At 47.7% G+C, this 15,651-nt stretch overlaps 1 protein-coding gene across 2 annotated transcripts in view; it reads left to right on the top strand.

Annotated features, from left to right (window-relative positions):
* SHANK3 (SH3 and multiple ankyrin repeat domains 3) overlaps positions 1–15,651 on the top strand; it is a 2,151,740-nt gene that overhangs the window by 286,068 nt on the left and 1,850,021 nt on the right. Inside the window, exon 1 of one of the 2 annotated variants that reach the window (XM_085653774.1) lies at positions 2,302–2,960. The exons of the other annotated variant lie outside the window; for it this stretch is intronic. The gene's annotated coding sequence lies outside the window, so the exon portion shown is untranslated. Of the gene's footprint in view, positions 1–2,301; positions 2,961–15,651 lie in introns of those variants that run through there. 2 annotated transcript variants of the gene reach the window in all.

Below are 15,651 nucleotides of genomic sequence, written 5' to 3' on the forward strand. Positions count from 1 at the left end.
GACTGCTTTCAGCCTTGTTGGGACCCATTCGTAAGTAGCACCTTGAATATAGGTGCTATGGCACAGTGAGCTACAGAACCCACAGCTAGGAATACCCTTTGCATTTACAACACTTCACACAAGTAAAGACTGCCGGGATATGTGGGGCACAACTTGACTATACTTTTTTAGTTTAACAGTTCCCCTACCTTTTGTTAAATGATGACCGCTCAGTTAACTCTGACAATTGAGATGGCCAGCCCCACCAGAAACAGAAGGGGGCGAGTCTCCTGTGCTGTGAAGCCAAGGGAGGGACAGACAGCTAAACCCGAAACAAGGCTTTTTGTAGGATGTGTACTTCCTCAAAGAAATGTAAATGTCTGCTATTGGCTCATTTGCCAATGTAAAGGCTGATCGAAGCCTGTATTGGGTTGCATTGTTGGATGGCCCTTGAAGTTTCATGATGTCAAAGATATAATCTTTGTTAGCACTATTGTAGGGGTTTTAAAAGCAAGATGCATAATTTATGCTTTTAACAGACACTTATAAAAAATGTTTGCACTAAGTACAGTCTGATTGTGTATTACTAAAATCTACATTTTGAAAACACTTTTTTTTAATCTTAAACATACATTTTTCTGCTTTTTTTGACTGCCTGTTTTATACGGTGTCAACTGCCAGTTTAAAACAATGACTTCCATAGTCACAGTGCTTTCTGTCACAGGCTGGGGTGTCGAAGCACTGAAAGTGCATGTCACTCTTGCCCTCTTCACCAACCTGGTTTCGGTTCTGTGGCCCTCTGGTTACACACAGACAGCTGCAGGGATCGCATTAACCAACAGAGGTTTCAATAACATAATATAATGCTATTCCTACATATTAGATTAAATTGTATTTATTTCTCATTTAAGGTGTGAGTTACTTTATAAGCAACTACCTAAAGGGGAAGGACCAACACAATAGTTGCAGAATATGTGCTTCGTTTCAGTATCGCCTTGACCCCGCCCCCATGCTACTGACTCTGCCCCCAGAGAGCTCAGGAGCCCAGCTCCTGTACGGTTTTAAATCAGTTCGACCACTGAAGAGTGGTAAGTCATGGAATGAGCTGCAACCCCTATGAACCACCTGCATCTTCCACCCTTGCAAACCCCTGCACAGCCTGTGTGTTTGGGGTGCTTCAGAGCTGGAGTGCAGCTCTTCTGAAGGTGGCGTCTGATCTAACAGCAGAGCGGGTGGGGTGAAGGGTATTGGCATTTTTCATGAAGCTTTTCTTCCTGTTAGTTGGGGCATCGAGTACCTGCATGTCTTTGATGGCTTGGGAGGCATCGAGTACATTACCTGCTCTTCCATTGTGCGCATCCATAGCGCCTGCAGGCCTCTGAAAACACTCCAAGGCCTTGCTTGCTTGTGCTTCTTGGCTGCTTTGAGTGGGCATCGGGTACCAGCACTCTCCTGCCAGGCTGGCAGCATCTCCGTCTCCTTGCAGGGCTAAGCTTCTGCCAGGCATGCTGCTGTCAGCGGGTGCGTGGGCTTGTCTGCTGGTGCGTGGGGCAGCGAGTTCACGTCCATCTTTGGTGATTGATGGGCAGTGGGTACCTGCGCTGCTCTGCTGGGCTGTGCTGCTGTCAGTACCTGCACATCTCGGTGGGCTGCGACTCTTCAGTATCGGATCTTCTAGGCAGATTCTTTTTGGCAGCTGGTGCCCAAGTTCCGTTGGGTTTTCCGTCCGTGAGTATCTGCATTTTTCTGTCGGTTTGTCGGACGTTGAATTGCTGTACTTCTGGGCGATTTCTTGGGGCTGTAACTACCTGCACTGCCCGACTGTCTTGCTATTAGAGCCGGCATTTCCCTGCTGGGCTGAGCAGCTGTTTGAAGCCACTTTTCTGCGGAGTTTCCGAGGAGGTTGGTATCTGCACTTTTGTGCTAATCTGTGGGGCAGAAAATTGTAGCAGACTTCTGGTGGTCTGTGTGGCTGTCAGTTCCTGCTCTTCGCTGCTCGGCTGCCTGGCTTTTAGGAACTACACTTCTTTGTGGGTTTTCCATGACGTTGATCATTGCACTTCTGTGTGGATGTGCGGGGGAGCAAATTCGTTCACTTCTCCCCTGAGCTGTGGGGCTGTCGTGTCAGTGGGTTCCTGCATATCTCTCCTGAGCCGTGAGGATGTCAGTCCTCCACTTCTTAACTGGGCGGGGTGATTATCAGTCAGTGCCTGCACTTCTCTGCTGTGCACTGCGACTCTTAGTACATTACATTCTGTGTTGGGCTCTGTGGCTGTTACTTCCTGCACTTCGCTCCTGTGCTCTGTGGTTATCTATGTCTGCACTGAATCTTTACCGGGCGGTGCACTTCCTTGCTGGGTGGTGTGGCTGTTCCTGTGCTTCTCTGTTGGTCGCGTGGCTGCCAGTCAGAGCCTACACTTCTCTGCTCAGCTGCATGGCTGTCTGTCAGTTCCTGCACTCCTCTGTTCGGCTGCATGGCTGTCTGTCAGTTCCTGCACTCCTCTGCTCAGCTGCATGGCTGTCTGTCAGTTCCTGCACTCCTCTGTTCGGCTGCATGGCTGTCTGTCAGTTCCTGCACTCCTCTGTTCGGCTGCATGTCTGTCTGTCAGTTCCTGCACTCCTCTGATCGGCTGCGTGGCTGTTAGTCGGTACCTGCACTCCTCTGTTCAGCTCCGCGTGGCTGTCAGTCAACAACTGCACTTCTTTTGGGTTGCGTCGCTGTTAATCAGTACCTGCGCTTATGCTGTGTAAGTGGCTGTCAGTCAGTGCACGGACTGGTGTTTTCCCTGCCCGGTGTCCTTGGAGCACGCATCCGGTCCCAGCATAGGACGAGGGCGGGCAGACCTCATTCCCCAGGTGAAGCCCTTGCTGGTGCAGCCATCCAGGACGCGCCCGGAGGGATCGGGAGCTGCAGACCACCGAGCTGCACCTCGTGCCCCAGGACCCCTCAAGCTGCCCCTTCTTAACGCTCGGCTTGGCAGGTACCGTGGCTTATAGTTTACTTGTAATTACCTTGTGGGAATTGAGGGGGGAAGGCGCATTCTGTTTAAGCACGAGAGGCGCCGAGGATTGGCAAAGAACCCCATACCGTGCAAGGAGCAATGGATGTATTCAGAAGTGTTTTCTTCTTATCTAGTGCAAAGTGCATGCTGTGTCCGGGCACTGTGTTATAATGAAAGTGTTGTACCGCGGTATGATCCTTTGACAATGCGCATGCGCTGAGCACAGAGCATGTACCCGGTGGGGAGGGCTGAGCACACTGTACTGTACCCGTGACACCTGGGCCCAACATTACAACAGTTATCAGACACTTCAGTGGTTATCAGGTGGTGTAAAGTCCTTTGCTTTCCCCTAAGGACGCGGATGGCGCGATATTCCCGACCAATGAGATGGCTGGGGATCAGAGTGCATGGCGAAGGAACATGGAGAGAAGCTGCGCCTCTCTCGTGAGTGGCTGAGAGCCACGAGGCCTCCTTTCGATCTCGACTCTTCCTGCAGGTAGCAAGGCCTCCACTCAAACCCAAGCCGCGTAATGCATCGAGTTACCAACTTTATGTAATCACTTGGTACTTCTTATCAATTTCGGAAGGAAGAAAACTCTGCAGATATCCGGGCTTCATGCTACATAGGGTTGCCTTATGTCTTAATGTCATTAGTACACCATGTATTGGAGTCCTGGGATTTAATTTGGTAACAAAGTATATTCTGGGAGTTGTAGTCAAGAGTTTCTTTCTTTAAATCTAAGGAAAGACGCACTTGATAATAATTTGAAAAATAAAACGTCGGGACTTGAAATATAACGCGAGGATGGATTGACACAGCTTGGGGTAGTTGTTGTACCTGCATCTATATGAGGAGTAAATTAAACACGTGACTATCTACAGGTGGGTGGATCCCACATGCGTGGCCCTGGCTCAGATCGATTAGAGCCGGTCTGGGAAGGCAAAAGCAGCTCAGGCAAGAATGTTCATAGCAGCCCTGCGTTCTCGTTCGCTCCCTCTCCCCTGTAATTACCATGGGACGCTGAAGTAAGTGACAGGGCTGCCAGGAACAGCCCTGCCCTAAAAACACAGCCTCCAAACCGTGGAACTCGTAGCCCGGGCCCGCTGGAGGTCCTCTTGGACTACTGAGCCAAGAACGAGCCAGTCCTTCCTGTGGCCTCTGCTGTTCCGGCTCCCAACTCAGTCTCGCGCCCCCTCGACCCTGCGGATGGGCTGGCATAGGAGACCTGCAGAGTGCTGCGAAAGTGGCCGGAGAAGATTGTTATGCTAGTGTTTTTCGGTCCAAACTGAACTTGGAAACATGATGGCGCTTTCCGAGCGCTCTCACAGCACTCTACACGGCCTTGAAGGTCAGCTCACGGACCTGCAGCCCCTCGGGGGTAATTTCAAATGCATAAAGCCTGCGCACTGTGGGCACAGAGTCGAAGTCTGCAGCGGGCCTCCACCCATGTCCCCCCTTAGACTTGTCTTTTGGTCATGGCATGCATTCAGTTAACTCAATGCCCTCGCGCATCTCCTCAAATCATTCCACGCACACGGGAGAGAGAAAGACAGACCCATCTAATGGCTGAATTGCAGAAGATGAAACCAGGAAGCTTGGATCAATCTCAGCTTGTCCACTTGAGCAAATTGTGTAATCCTAAGCAATTACTTTATTAGGCCTGGGCACAATTTAAACTTCGTTGGCGTAGTTGATGTAATTTGGGGATTTGTAGAATAGTTTGCTATGGTAAATTACAACATTACGCCACTTAGCATAATAATTGCACCATTTTTTAGTACAAATGTACCTCAAACATGCCATTTACAATAAAACATACCTCTAAGTCTTGGGACCCGCAGACCACAAGCGGCTGTTGTTCACATTGCTTTTTTTTTTAGCATATAATGTTCCCTTGCACATTTTGCTCTCAAACATAGCACTAAATAACAGATTTGCATTTCACATAATTTAGCAATTTTTTTCTGAGTAATTACACAAATCGCGCAAATTTCGTGCACCCCCTATTTATTTCACTGTACCTTCTTTTCCGCTTCCTATTCCAAAGTCAGCTGCTCAGGTGGTTAGACTACATCTTCTCCCCCCCCCCCCCCCCGTTTATTGCTCTAAAAGTGCCCCTTCACAGATCTCTGCAGCATTTGCATAAACCCTCTAAGCCATTTCCTGCACTGCAAGAGGCATCACTTTGCTCCCTGTCCTCATTCTTAGAAAATATGCTGAACTGATTAAGCGATCCAACATTTGCACAGAAGTACTAACAAGGCACAGAATGTGCTGACATTTTGAATTGACAGCGTATTTGTAGAAGCTAATTGGGCAAATTCGGCAGGCTTCCGGCCGAGCAGGGCACGCGCTGGGGACGTTAACTCTAACCGTTTATAAACTCGTTTGGCAAAATGTAATTGTGCCACGTGAGTGATTTCACACTCCATGGCAGCATCTACTCCGCAAGGGAATGTACCGAGATGATAACTCGCCACGCTCTAGCGTCCGAAACTCGAGAGAGGGCCCTCAGGAACGCACACCTGGGTGTAGATTTGGGGAGTCGAGGAACAGTTCTGCTCTCTGCTCTCTCTTGCAGGCGGGCCTGCTCCCCCCCCCCCCCCCCCCCCCGGCCACAACAACCACGCAGCGTTCTCTCAACCTTTCACGACCGGAAATGCTCCTGGGTGCCGGTTACACCGGCAAGGAGCAGCGGGACAATCCCCGGGCGGCTGTGACAGGTTCTGTGCTTGTTCCAAACTGTTTTGAAGATGGCGGATGCTTTCGTTGGGAGCTGGCCGGCCTGGCTGTCACGGGTGGCCGCTAGTTCCAGTCCATGACTAAACTTCATTATAGCTTCAATCTGTCCTCGTGCTTCACTACAGCCCCTTGATAGGACCCCCTTAACGAGTCAGCTATCGTCTCTGCGGCGGGGGGGGGGGGGGGGGGGGGGGGGGATGGGGGTGGATACCGGGCCAGAATTTTCAATATCGGACAATATCTACCTGTGAGATAATGAAGATTATACGTAGTTTTGCATGGAATGGGGAATAAAATGTTCAACCTGGAATAGTGGGTCCAATCCCTCATGTTTAACCCCTTAAGGGGGAAATAACATGGCCACATCTGCAAACATTTATCACTTGCTTGGAGGAGTAGATAAATGTTGCTGGTGCTTTTTCTTCTGCCATTGGAAAGGCAAAAGGGGTGGGTGTTGCAGGTTTCTTTATATTGGGGGGGGGGTGCTTCTGTTGCTTCCCTCAGTTGAAGGATGCAGGCGGAGCCAGGCACAACAGCTGCTGTGCTAGGATGGCCGGGCCAGATGTCTCTGGGCCTGGAATTATCATGTCCGGAATTTCCAGACCTGTTAATTCTGGACCTGGACATGCCAGGAAAGACGTAGTTGCCCAGAGCAGTATCCTCCAGCTCCAGGCAGGGCCGGACTGGCCGAAGCGGGCACCGGGGAATCCCCCGGTGTGCCGCACAGGTGGGGGCCGGTTTTGGGCCCCTGGGGGCCGTTTTTGTTACAGGCCAAATCGGCCCTGTAACAAAATCGGCCGAAAACCGGCCCTCGCAAAGAGCTTGGCGGCGCCCCCGGTCGCCGGCCGAGCACTTTGCCAAGGCCGGTTTTGGTTCCCAGTCCGGCCCTGGCTCTAGGCTACTCGTAATGGGGTCAAAGTGTCTGATCACATCCGTTCTGAGGAGCTGCAAGGCTGAGATGTGAGGCCCTGCTCCGTCTTCGAGGATGCAGTCAATGGTTGCATTGCGATGCAAAGTCCTGTGTCAAAGATATATTACTAACCAGTAGTTCGGTTGAAGCTGCGATGCGGATTCCTGTGTCGTCATCGAGGAGTATGTTGATGTGGGGCTTGTGATGCGAAGGCCTGCGCCTAGGATACTTTGCGCAGTAGCAGTTCTGAGGAGAATGTGGGCTGTGATGCGAGATACTGCTTCAGGGATGTGTTGCACAGCGGCGGTTCAGAAATGCAGGTAGGAGGATATGTTTTGCGCTGTGTTAGATCTGCCCACAGGACCACAACTAGGCTTGGAGAGCATATTTAGGCCCACTTCCAAGGGTCCAGGATGTGGGTGGTACTAGGGTTGGGCAAAACTCATGGAGTTTCACTCTGTGGAATTCCGCAGAGTTATATGAAATCTCAGCGCAATTCCGCAGAGTTCCACGAGTGGGCGGAATTAAGCACATTGCGCTGCTCACACTGATTTTTAGTGCCGAGAGCTTGTTCCGCACTGAAAAACCACCCTGAGTGGCACCACATGGCAAACCAAATAGTGCTGCTTCTCGAGTTGATTTTGCAGCCGCTTGAGTAGATTTTAGACTTGAGTGGCAGCTTTCTGACCACGAACAATTGCGACCGCCAGCATTGGGGAAATCCCACTGGTTGCTGTCCTTGCGACTGAAAATCTCACTAGGGGACGCCAAATCTTGCTCTCCAACGTACTGTTGGCAAGCTGCGTGCTAGAAAAAACTCTGTCACTCGGCAGTTTGCGGAATTTGGCCAGAACCCCGCGATACATGCGTAAAGCATAGTAGCCACAACTTCGCCAGCAGAGCGGAATTTATCGGCCACCCATACGTGGCATCATCTGGGGAGGTAAGACTCATAACAGACTGAGTCCTGGTGCTAAGTTCAGGGTGATTGGAGCATTTTCTTTTCCTGAGGCTCTGATCAGAAAGCCAGTCAGCTAGCCCTTGGAGTAACTCTGGTGGTCCTGGGCTCAAGATGCTGGTCCATTCCTTTCACTCAAGCAGCAGGGCAGCAGAGTAGCAGTCCTTCTTGCAGGGCAGCACTACATTCCTTCTGAGTCTCCCACATTTCCAGAGGTGTACTGAAGAGTTTGGTCTGAGGGTCTATTATTTATACCTGGTACCACTTTACAGTAGGAGAAGGTTCTGGAGGGTTCCACCATTGGAGGTGTTTAGAATTTCCGGGCTCCCTTCCCTGGCCCTCGCTTTTCTGAGGTCACAATAGACTAGTGTCTAACTATTTGTGAGTGTACTCAGGCAGACCCTTTGTGATGTGCAAGTGTGGTAGGTTACAGCTCCTCCCCCTCATCAAGTCATAAATGACCCATCCTACCAACACCCATGCTCCTTTGTCTTACTGTCTGGGAGCAATATACAAAGACAACTGCCATCCACACCTAATCATGTGACCCAGGATACAGTCTGCAGACACCAAATGGTTAGGAGATGGTGAGGACAAGAAAATTCAAACTTTCAAAAAGTGTCATTTTTAGAATTGTGACTTAAAACCCAACCTTACCATTAAACAGAGTTTTACAGCACAATTCTTTAGACACCAAACTCTACATGCCTACCTGCTCCCAATTGAAAGTTGTCACTTATTAAATGTAATAGGTTAACCCAATCTCATCGTATGGGCGAGGCAGGCCTAGCAGCAGTGAAAAAACACATTTAAGAGTTTTCCACTACCAGGACATGTAAGAGCTTAAATTTACATGTTCAACTTTTTAAATACACTGCACCCTGTCCTCTGGGCTGTGAAGGGTCTACCCTAGGGGTTACATGTATTAAAAAGAAAGGTCGAAATGGCAGTTTAAAACTGCACACACAGGCTGCAATGGTAGGCCTGAGCCATGTTTAAAAGGCTAAAGTGGGTGGCACTAAAAGTGCTGCATGCCTCCCCAGTAGAATTTAATTTACAGACCCTGGGTAAATGTAGTACCTCTTTACTAGGAACTTATAAGTAAATTAAATGTGCCAATTGGGTGTAAGCTGATTTAATCAAAAAGGAGAGAGACACACACTTTGTGTACTTTACCACTGCTAACCAGTGCTAGAGTCCAAAGGCCAACAAAAACAAGATTAGCAAAAATGGAAGAGTAAGGCAAAACAAAGCAAGGGAAGACCATCCTATTGCTGACAGGTCTAACACAAGCTCATACCCTAAAGGAAAAAGAACGTTGAGAATTTACTTGAGCAACGAACTAGGCAACCAGAAGTGGGGTCTTGCACTCCGGCAGCCTAGTCCAGGTCACTTCAAGCTATGTGAGTGCAGCATGGCATTCAACACCCTGAAGTGCACCTCCTTGAACCCTGACACCTGGAGCCATCCAAAAGTCAAGCAGCTGGGAAATGAATGGGAATGTCAATAATGACTTTAGCTCTAACTTCCACCATCTTCCTCTTTAGCTTGTGGGTCCCACCGGTAAATGTATCGCCCAGTGTGAGGCTGCAGGCTAGTGTCTGTGCAACATTGGTCCCACCTCTCCGTAGTTAACAAACTATGGGATTAAGGTACACATTTTCCAACAATGAAATGGCAAATGAATAAAATGTCACAAAATGTATTAATGGAAAGCAGGTACATTTGTATCACCATTGAGTTTGTGATGAAAAGATATGCCAGGAGACACACCCTATGGATAGACCAAAACCAAGGAACTAAGCAGGAAATAATTTTCAGTATGAAAATTTGCTCAACTCTACTCAAACAACTCTTCAAAGCAAAAAATATCACACGCCCACCTATTTATTAGACAATATACAGACCATGCACCACATTCCCGACAGCCTTATGACATGACATAATTGGCACCCAATCGCTCATTTCAGCCAACAATACTCCGGGCCCGATTACGATACCGGGTGGTCACGCCAGCTGCTATTGCGGCGTTCAGGAGACTGCTGACGAACATGCAGCGGTCTGACCACCGGATTTTGATTTGACCGCCAGTCTGGTGGTCAGAAGTTGGCAGTTCCACGGCGGGGAGTGCTGCGGCCATAGGAATATGCTGCAGCAGAGGCCTCTGCCATGCAGCGCCTTCAGCAAGTCTGTGCACCGTGTGCCATGCACCATGTCATGCACGGCACACGGTGCACATATAACAGCGCTAAGGTAGGGGGCACTACATGTGACCCCAGGCACATGCTGCTATGGACTCCGATGAGCTGGGGCCCTTTTGTGGGCCCTCTCGTTGCCTTTCCGACAACCTTTTCATGGCAGGGTCCCATCCATGAAAAGTTTGTTGGAAAGGGGCAATCATCATAATCCCGGCAGCAGTGATTGCCTCGGCACTACCTGCATTCTAGAATGCTTTTCTGACTGCTGCACCGACGGGATCTATGATCCTGGCGTAGGTGGCGGTGTTGCGTCCGACCGCCTGTATCGTATTACGGCAGTCGGACTGAAGGGCTGTCGGAGGTCAGACCACCAACGACAGGCTGTCGGCGGTCCAACTGACGACATCATAATCAGGCCATCTGTATTGGAAGTAAGCAATCAACTCAAATGTGGGTGCACTGAATCTAAGGGACGGGAGATGACTTTTGTGAAATTATAGCCCCAGATTAAGGGATTTTCACCCAAATACATAAAACGTAAACAACACTGTACTCATAACATTAACTTCTGCGGTTAATAGAATATAAAATGTTGACACAATTGTATGTCTAAATATTGAGCACATAAATATAATGCTACAAATGACAAGAATATCTACTACTTAAATATAATGACGGTATGTACATATAGAATAGTATAGATTTACTATTCTTAACTCCACACTTAAGTACCCTGAAGATCTATATTTTCAAGGTGTGAATACGTGTGATTAAGTACTTCAGTAAGTAAACGTATTGTTACCAATATATATTTACCATCACAATATTGTCTTCGTCCATATTCTGGCTATGGCATTTTTGTAGCACGATATTCAGAGCTTGATATTCTGGTAGTAGACCACTGAGGTTCATTGGTTCACATCATAAATACGCGCTTTCTTTTTTGTTTGAAATTCAAGTAAATTTGAGAAGAAATTGAAATGAACATTTTAGGAGACTTTACTTGTAGCAATGTTTGAGTTCCATTTGCTCTTAGGGAAAGTCCCAGCTAACAGGAGTGGGGTGCAAACAGCCTTTTGTCCATCGTGTGTCTGCCTTCACCTTGTGAATGGCTGACCGTAGGGTATGTCTTTAGTCTAATACCTTAAGATACAACCTAGTACCTTGATCAGCGAAAGGTTGAACAAAGAACAGAAAATCCAAAGGCATCAAAACAGATCAGAAGGTGAACAGAGACATAGGAGGGGGGCATGTCCCATGGGAAATAAATAATTTACTTTAAAGTCTAGGTACGAGGTGCCAATGGGGTCGAGTTCCCAATGTAAAAACATCATCCTGCTTTCTTTTATTTTTGTTCGTAAGATGACGTAAACTAAAATGTACATATGTTAAGTGAAATTATAATAAAATTAGAGATTTTGAAGACGATCCTAACAGTCTGATACTAGAATTACATAAAAACACATGCAAGTGCGCTGGGGGAAGAATGGGATTTCAAGAGCCTTACTCAGAGGAGTGGCCTACCTGCTCCTCTTTAACTGGTGAGAAGGAAGCGTGCATGGTCCTAGAAGGGAGGGTGCATGGTCCTGGAAGGGAGCGTGCATGTCCTAGAAGGGAGCGTGCATGGTCCTAGAAGGGAGCGTGCATGGTCCTAGAAGGGAGCGTGCATGGTCCTAGAAGGGAGCGTGCATGGTCCTAGAAGGGAGCGTGCATGGTCCTAGAAGGGAGGGTGCATGTCCTAGAAAGGAGTGTGCATGGTCCTAGAAAGGAGTGTGCATGGTCCTAGAAAGGAGTGTGCATGGTCCTAGAAGGGAGTGTGCATGGTCCTAGAAGGGAGTGTGCATGGTCCTAGAAGGGAGTGTGCATGGTCCTAGAAGGGAGTGTGCATGGTCCTAGAAGGGAGTGTGCATGGTCCTAGAAGGGAGTGTGCATGGTCCTAGAAGGGAGTGTGCATTGTCCTAGAAGGGAGCGTGAGTGGTCTTAGAAGGGAGCGTGCATGGTCCTAGAAGGGAGGGCGCATGGTCCTAGAAGGGAGGTTGCATGGTCCTAGAAGGGAGCGTGCATGGTCCTAGAAGGGAGCGTGCATGGTCCTAGAAGGGAGGGTGCATGGTCCTAGAAGGGAGCGTGCATGGTCCTAGAAGGGAGCGTGCATATCCTAGAAGGGAGCGTGCATGGTCCTAGAAGGGAGCGTGCATGGTCCTAGAAGGGAGCGTGCATGGTCCTAGAAGGGAGCGTGCATGGTCCTAGAAGGGAGCGTGCATGGTCCTAGAAGGGAGCGTACATGGTCCTAGAAGGGAGCGTGCATGGTCCTAGAAGGGAGCGTGCATGGTCCTAGAAGGGAGCGTGAGTGGTCTTAGAAGGGAGCGTGCATGGTCCTAGAAGGGAGGGCGCATGGTCCTAGAAGGGAGGTTGCATGGTCCTAGAAGGGAGCGTGCATGGTCCTAGAAGGGAGCGTGCATGGTCCTAGAAGGGAGGGTGCATGGTCCTAGAAGGGAGCGTGCATGGTCCTAGAAGGGAGCGTGCATATCCTAGAAGGGAGCGTGCATGGTCCTAGAAGGGAGCGTGCATGGTCCTAGAAGGGAGCGTGCATGGTCCTAGAAGGGAGCGTGCATGGTCCTAGAAGGGAGCGTACATGGTCCTAGAAGGGAGCGTGCATGGTCCTAGAAGGGAGCGTGCATGGTCCTAGAAGGGAGCGTGCATGGTCCTAGAAGGGAGCGTGCATGGTCCTAGAAGGGAGCGTGCATGTCCTAGAAGGGAGCGTGCATGATCCTAGAAGGGAGCGTGCATGGTCTCCTCTGGCAGCTGAGGGCGGGTCATACTTTAGCAAGACGAATAGTGACGGACTGGCCACGGGTAAGGGGGTTTGTTGTATTGGGGTTTCTGCAGGATTCTGTCAATGAACTGATCTTAAGAGGTGTGGGTTGTGACTGTGTCTGCTGTTACCGGGTGGGTTACGTAAAGCGATTACCTGTGTGATAGGCAAAGAAGGGTGCTTATGCTGAAGGTCCAGTGCAGGTTCCAACAAGGGGCTGGTATTATAGCCCGGTTTGGCTTCTTCACAATATTGGCGTTTGTGTAATGGCCCGGATTCACTTTCTTGTACCGATACTTCTGGCAGCTGAAGAACCAGAAAGTTGACGATCCAGAGCGAATGATGGATGAGATGTTCCTGAAAAAAGATTTTGCTTTTGATGATCATACCACAGATTTTCAGTGAATAACTCTAATGCAGCGGGCAATGGCCAATTGATAGGGGGGAGGGGCAGGTGTGAGGGGTCATGCCTCTATCTCTGGTTTGTGTCACTTTCCCCCTTAATGTCAGAAGAGTGGTATTTTGGGGGAAGTTGTGCTGCTCTGTTTCCCCCCTCTCTTCTTTTAGTCCTGGCTTGCAGTTTTTATTTATGATCACTGATTATACTTTTGCCGCATTCTCTCCCCGCTTGTGACCACGGTGTAACCATGTGAAGTTCTGTACATCTATTCCAAGAAGTCGCCTGTGGCTCTGATATATTGCAATGAAGTGAAGCATTCAACTACAATCTGGCCTGCCCTCCTTAGCTCACTTACGTTGAATGTAAATCGAAGGTTTCAGCAGAGACAATGAACTGTAAAATACCTTGGGAATTACCAACAAAAACCTCCAAGACTGTAACGCTACTCAATCCATCCAGAAACAAGCTGAGGTACCTGGCTGCATTGAAAACCCAGTCTGCCGCCCACCGATTAAGTTTAGGACAAAATCAGGTCAATTTTTTCTGATGAAATTTGCAAAATTCTATAAAAGGTTCCTGAAATGTAAATTGCCAGTATCTTGTGTCACCCTTTTTTTTTATTCAAGCGCCCTCCTTGCATAAAAAAGTGTCATAATATGCAGGTACAAGCCTGGTTCGAGTGGAAAATTTATCTTTGTGAGATTTTTCTGTGAGAACCAGTCCCCCACGCAAGACTGTTTATAGTGAGATGCGCACTTTAAAGTGCGTGACATTGCATAATGTGTAATTTTGAGAAATTTTACGTAACTGGGATTTCATGAATTATGCAAACATTTGCTCCAGGCCATGTTAAGGTATGGCTTGTAAGTAACTAGAGAATACCCATGATGCTGAGCAGCAACCTCTGATACCTTCAAGGTACCACTCCGTCCCTTTGATGCTAGAGGGCAAGACTGGTCTGTCTCCCAGGATGCTGACAATGGAATAATGGCCCGGCAGTTTTCACGTCAAAGCTCAGTGGGCCGCTGCGGAATTATAATCTTGTATTCCTATTACTTTAATGCCAATGTCCCCTAGCATCTGTATATTACAACATGCACTGCTATTTGATAAGCAAGTATGAACATCATTTTCTTATTGATTTGAAGTGCCCTTCATCCTCAATATACTTGTTTCTTATTAATTTGAAGTGCTCTTCAGACTTGTTAAGTTTCATGACTCTAGGAGGGCTAGAACTTTGTTTGGACTTGTACATTTGCACTTTTTTTTGCATCTCGTTGTTAAGCTTTGCCTATCTTTCGATATTGACAACTAGAAGCGTGATTTTAAGAAATTAATCAAGTCATCAGTGTGGTCATGTATTTTGCTCAGTATCAAGACGTCTCGCATTTTCTCAGTGAGAAGGTCCTGCCACCAGCTCATTAGATACATCTGTCTGAAATTCTCATGCTTCTGTCATGTGTTTGTGCTCCACAGACTCCATAGGGAGAAAATGTAAATAAACCAGTAAACTGTGAATGTTTTTCATCATTACATGCTCCCACTGCCATTTTGCGTGAGATCTCTGGTCGGTTGAAAAGACAATGGTCTGTTGATTGTGTGCTGTGCTGCTTTCTGTTTTTGCATCAAATCATGCTAAACTTTTGACTTTCTGATGTCTGTGCTTTACTTTAACTACTGGTAAGGTTTCTCCTGGAAAGTCGTGCATGTCAGGCTTGAAACTGAGCAGGGACAATGCATTCTTTTATCCCTCAGAGATCAATAATATATTTAGCAATACGTTTGGCAATATTAACACATATTTCTCAAGCGCCCTGGATACAATTCAGTCTGTGGTGCGTGCTATGTAGTCATTATTCTTGTATTTTTGTATCTTTCTGATATTCAAATGTAGAAAGCTTTATAGAATTTGCATATGTTGAGACCAGGCTGCAGTATAGCATACCGGGTCTTCATTATGAGTGGCCATTACATGTTTAGTAACTTCTGTTACAGTTCATACCATAATTCCGAATTTTGTGACAAACACTGCAGCCCTTCAATTAATGTTAACAGAATTTTTCTTTAATGCTTTTTCAGACATTAATTCCATTAAAATTCAGTTTGCTGCTGTAAAGATCCCAGGGAAACTGGGAAGGGAAGGATAAAAGGGGACAAACTTGAAAGTCTTGAGAGCTGTATCTAGAGGTTCCGCGCCCTTGAGTCATATTCTAAATGTCACACTAGGTGCCTGTCTCAGCCCCGAATCATCTGACCCACTTTAATTGGAGCACATTTGCAGAAAGGGCATGTGATGTGCTGTGGGAAAGCGATAGAGTGTAAAGGAAGGGCTTCTACTGTACCTTTCACTATACACATGTTTTCAACGGATACTGTTAGAAATTGGGTTTCTGTTTGGCAGAGGTATCCACCCTGGACAAACATGTATTTGTAATAAAGCTATTTGTCTTGGTGTTTACTTTGTCAATAAAGCCTGATATCACAAATCTAAGCACTGAAAGTGAGATAAGTGTTATTTATAAACTTTTTCCTAGAGGCCTTCAAGCTGAATGTAATCCACCAAGGCCTAAATCCATTAACCTTGTTCCATATTTGTCTAGTATTGGGAATGAAGACAGAACAGGGATATTATGAAAGAATTCTAAGTTT

The sequence above is a fragment of the Triturus cristatus genome, chromosome 4_1, assembly GCF_964204655.1.
Source record: "Triturus cristatus chromosome 4_1, aTriCri1.1, whole genome shotgun sequence".
NCBI classification, from domain to species: domain Eukaryota; kingdom Metazoa; phylum Chordata; class Amphibia; order Caudata; family Salamandridae; genus Triturus; species Triturus cristatus.